Below are 4,997 nucleotides of genomic sequence, written 5' to 3' on the forward strand. Positions count from 1 at the left end.
GATGAGCTTCTGCTAAGTTAGCTACAATATGTGTGATGCCATGTTTGTTGACATTATCCAATATATTCTGGGTGTCACGTAAACGTCTGTAAAACCAAAGATGTTATAACAAAATTAGGTGAGGAAATGGTTCACTCATCTTTCAAGTAAACTTCCGCAAGTGAATAAAGAGAAGTGAATGATCATAGATGACACACCCCCATTCAACATACATACTGAAAACAGACCAAACTCATCTTGTCTCCTATATTTATCTTTGGTTGACGCGAAAAAACAAACATGGTGGTGTTCACAAACTACCCTAAAACACTGTCCAATTTACAGTAGCTAATACAGTGAAAGAATACCATGTTATTGTTTGAGCCCACAAACGGTTAGGGCCTACATAAAGCTGTCCCAACAGCAGTCCCAACACCTTACCACTGCAGAACCTGGCTGTCAGCGGAGCCTTGTCTGCCAGCGAAACAGTTCATTCAGCCTCATAGCTGATATGGCTGACTTACTTAAACAAATGTGGTTTATACTGACAATTGAGATGTACAAACTTTTGCGTAAGTGGACTACGAGTGGATAAGAGGCTATCCATCATTTCGATTAAGACATTAATGAGCGAGCTAGGACAGGCATGGTCAATATAACAATTTGTTCAGCACTTTTGATATGTGCTGTAGGGGATTTGATTTGTTAGAAGGGAAGAGAGACTGCAGAATTTTCTAACAAAAACTTTATTATAAGATTTGCAAAAATGGAGCAGTTAACCATGCACTTCAACAGTGCATAGTGTCATGTAGAGTAGGCCAGAAGGCAATACTGGAAAACCTCTATCAAAATAAAAAACAACAGTACTGCCATCAAACATATACCTTATGGGCCAGCTAAAAAACAATGCTACTCCATCCACAGCTCAATCCAAAATGCCTCTCCATGAACTGAAAGAGAGGCTCCTTTTGTAAGGCTAGCCCCCCCCTTAGAACAATTAACACTAATTAATTAAGCAATTACCTAGTCAAACCTACATTTTCCATTAACTAAACATACTACAGGATATACATTGCAACACGTTTTTTTATGAAGCAATATCCCAATATAACATTTACAACATTACATCACTACTGACAGTGTCTTTCAATATGCCCATTTACATGAATGAACCAGGCACTACAAAGCCAGCCCAATTCCCTTAGCTCCGGTCCTTATCCAGCATACCCGGAAGCTACAGAGATAGAGAGAGAGAGGAACAGAACAATGTTATCTCATAACGGAGCAGGGAGGAGTGATGAATGTGTGCGTGTGTTAAAGTACCAAATGCTGCCCGCGGCCAGTGACGGACTTCTACTTCACATTACCTTCCTCCTCTCCTGAAGCGACCAGGTTCGGGAGCCTTGATAGGTAGTCCGCCGTGACATTCTCTTTTCCTGCCTTGTGACGGACACAGAACCTGAAGGGCTGGAGCTCTAGGTACCACCTGGTCACACGAGAATTCCTGTCCTTCATGGTCTGGATCCAGGTCAAATCATAGTTGGGTTTCAGCTCTTGAAGAAAAAGTACAACCTCTTTTGTCTACGTGGCAGTTAGCAGATGTGTGGAAATAGGGGCCGAACATAGTGTAAAAGGCGATTGGTTTGTCAGTTCAGTTTAAGATAGCCCGAGGTTGATACGACGAGGGCTCAACCGTATACACACAGGTGACTTCCTGCAGACAGTAAACCCACGGGATGTCTCACAGGCTGCACCTAGACGGATCTTAGCTGTACACCCAGTCTTATGACTAAGTCACACAAAGACAAGTTTCTATCAGGTTAGCAAAAACACTAGCATTTAACAAGAGACTATTTTTAAGCAACAAAACACAGGATAGCGTGACAAATTATCCAATTATCCACGACAGTACAGCAACATAATTCAGAACATGGGCATTTCTGACAGTATTTTCCCTATATACCGTGTATAATAAATAAAGGGGGCATATAAGCAGACAATGAAAGCTCTTACAATATTAAATGATTACAATTCTCTAAAACAGGCTATAGGCTAAATGTGATCCAGCAAGTCAGAACAGTTGGCTAAATTCTGAGGGGAAAAGGGAGCAAATGATTAGGGTGAGGCACATGGGATGCTAACAGCTTGCTACACAACATACACTTAGTAATACTTTCTTAGCTACAGTATACATATCTCCCTGGCATATTACTACACAACATACACTTAGTATTACTTTCTTAGCTACAGTATACATATCTCCCTGGCATATTACATCATGTATGCAGCAGCAAGATATTTTTAGACTCACCTTGTTGTTGCTCACTTGAACAGGAAGGTGGAGCGGCGGTCCTTCGTGGGCAAATTTTGTCATCAAAGTCTGGCATTCTCTGAATTTATGGTGCTTTCAAGATAACTGGGAACTCTGACAAAAATAAGGTTGAATCTTAACGACGTCAGTGATCTTCAGGTCAGAGCTCTAGAAAGAGGCCAGAGTTCCCAACGTGGAATTCCGAGTTCGGAAGATGTCAAGGCTGTGTTGCCGAAGGAGTCCAGTAGGTGTCCAGACACCCAAGTCATCATTGACTGTACCGAGTTGAGATGCCAACAGCCAGCGTCTCCCTCTACACAGTGAGATGTACTCTCATTACAAGTCCCACTGTACCTTGAAAGGCCTGCTTGGGATGGCCCCACATGGAGCAGTTACTTTTGTGCCAGAATTGTATGCTGGCTCCATCAGTGACAAAGAGCTATTCAAACAATCAAGACTGTTTGGCTTGCTCACTGAAGACATGGCAGTGATGGCAGACAAGGGGTTCCTGATTGATGACTGTGTGCCAGGCAAGGTCTACCGTCCCCCCTTTCTGTCTAAACAAAGCCAAATGCCAGCAGCACAGGTCCATCCAACGCAAGAGATTGCCCATCTTAGAGTCCACATTGAGAGATTAATTGGCAGAATTAAACTGAACAAGCTGTTTTAGTCAGAGATTCCCATGTCACGGGTGGGAAGCATAAACTGCATCTGGACTGTGGCTTGCCTTCTCACAAACTACCAGTGTGGGCCTCTTGTGAAGGCATGGGCCAAGGAGCAATGAGCTACTACTGCAATGCATCTTTCCTTTTTTTTGCTGTGACCTTCCACATTGTCTAACACCCTGTAGTCCATGTACTGATAATAAACACCACCGCTATACTGCAAACACAACATGTTGTAAAGACTTTTTATTTACAGTGACAAGAAAACAGAAAAAATGTAACATCATTATTTCAAATAATTTATTTATTAATTCATGTCAGCTGTTGGTGCTGTGCCTTTGAGGATCCTTTCAGCTAGATTGTCTGCGGATGTCAGCCCTGTCACATGGCAAGCCTCTCGGAACCGTGACTAGGTCATTCTTGGTTTCCAGAGCCCCTGCCAGTCAGACAGCACTCTGTTCTCTAGTAGTTTCCTCTATTTTATGGCTGTTGCGAAGCTCGCCTGAAGAGACTATATATGAAGCTGGTCTTCATCTCTGAGCACAAATGTGCAGCCTTGAATGTTGCTCTCCAGTCTGTAGCAGTGAAGGGAATGGTGGTGTCTCCTTATGGTGAACTATGTGTCGCGTATTGATTGGAGGCTGCTGGTAAGTGAATCGACTAAAAGCTTTTCAGCAGACATCCCCATGCTGCAGATCAATGGCTTGGATACAAGGTCAAAGTTATTGTATGCATCATCTATCAGGAGAACTGAGAGGTCAAGGAGCGGTCCAAGAAGGGAGCTGTAGAGTGTACTTCTGCAAAGCAAAGCAGCCGCGGTGGTTAGCCAATCTGAACAATGTACTAGAAACCACCTGAATGAAATCATTTTATATAGTCAAAGTGTAATAGGACATGACCAGCTATTCGTATATATTATACTATATTGGCTATTAGGAACACTCACCTAATCCCTCCTTCTGCCATTCGCTTTTCGGTGGGCTTGGTGATGGTCATTTTGCCTATGGGCCCAGGTTTCAGACCATGTAAAAAGACAGTACAAGGGCACTATTCTAAATCTAATCATGAGACGATTTAAGTTTTCATTAAATCATTTCTTAGCATGATGATGTGATTATAACCATATGATGTTGATACGTGGTAAAGCTGTAAAACATACCATAGTCCTTGGCTTATGCCACTGCTGCTCGGCCTCCGTGTATCTGTGGGACGACTGGTGTTCCCATCTGGGAAAAGGGTGCAGACTGGAATAGTAATGCAACTGTGTGGTTGCATAATGCAGTGCTGTGTCATTGTTACTGGCTCAGAGGGCTTCAGTACAACCTACGTGGGGATATAAAATACAATTATTAGACTATAAAATCTCTCAACATGTGTCACGACCAGCAAACAGAAGTGACTGGCTTAACATGCAACAGCCATTAAATTAATTACAGCAATACAGGTTTAAACTTTTCTATTAAGGCTATATGCCCTTGTTTAAATGTAATATAATGTGTTCAACATAACAGAGCTCACAGAAACAGCAAGGAAGACGAATGAACAATTACTACACTAAGAACGGTTTCATAGACATGGGTTAAGTCCTAGACTAAGCGATGCCTCTTAATGCAGATCTCCATTGACAGGAACTTCTCACGCTAAGACAAGGCTTCATCTCTGACTGTGTAACCGGCATGAAGTGTGTCACAAACAGCTGACTTTTAACCCTACACTCAAACTGTGTGGTTCCTCATTTTTCCTCATGAACCTGCAGCAGCATGCCCTTATTCTGACCTCCCCTGTCACTTTGTCTCTCTTCCAAACGGTTTTGAATGAAAACAATGAGCAATCATGAGCAATCATGACGTTAGCTAGCTATTGTAAAAGGCATGTCTTCAACTACGTTACAGCTTTGAATAAAGGCCCTTGTCTGGTCTGGTAGGCAACTTGGCTACACTTAACCTTTATAATTGAAAAGGTAACTGGAGACATACAGTGTGAATCCTTTTTCCAACATGGAGGTTGGTGCTTTGCTACTTGCCTTGGCCAGACGATGTACA

The 4,997-nt window shown here is 42.5% G+C and overlaps 1 long non-coding RNA gene across 2 annotated transcripts; it reads right to left on the reverse strand.

Annotated features, from left to right (window-relative positions):
• Positions 1 to 3,186: 3,186 nt before the first annotated feature.
• Positions 3,187 to 4,581, reverse strand: LOC115145533 (uncharacterized). 2 transcript variants are annotated; one of them, XR_003865983.2, is made up of 4 exons: positions 4,474 to 4,581; positions 4,115 to 4,278; positions 3,902 to 3,956; positions 3,187 to 3,752 (listed from the first exon to the last, which is right to left on the reverse strand). It is a non-coding gene; the product is annotated as an uncharacterized LOC115145533 (long non-coding RNA). The 2 variants fall into 2 exon arrangements; XR_003865982.2 differs by having other exon boundaries at positions 4,115 to 4,581.
• Between the last annotated feature and the right edge of the window lie 416 nt (positions 4,582 to 4,997).

The sequence above is a fragment of the Oncorhynchus nerka genome, linkage group LG17 (assembly GCF_034236695.1).
Source record: "Oncorhynchus nerka isolate Pitt River linkage group LG17, Oner_Uvic_2.0, whole genome shotgun sequence".
NCBI classification, from domain to species: domain Eukaryota; kingdom Metazoa; phylum Chordata; class Actinopteri; order Salmoniformes; family Salmonidae; genus Oncorhynchus; species Oncorhynchus nerka.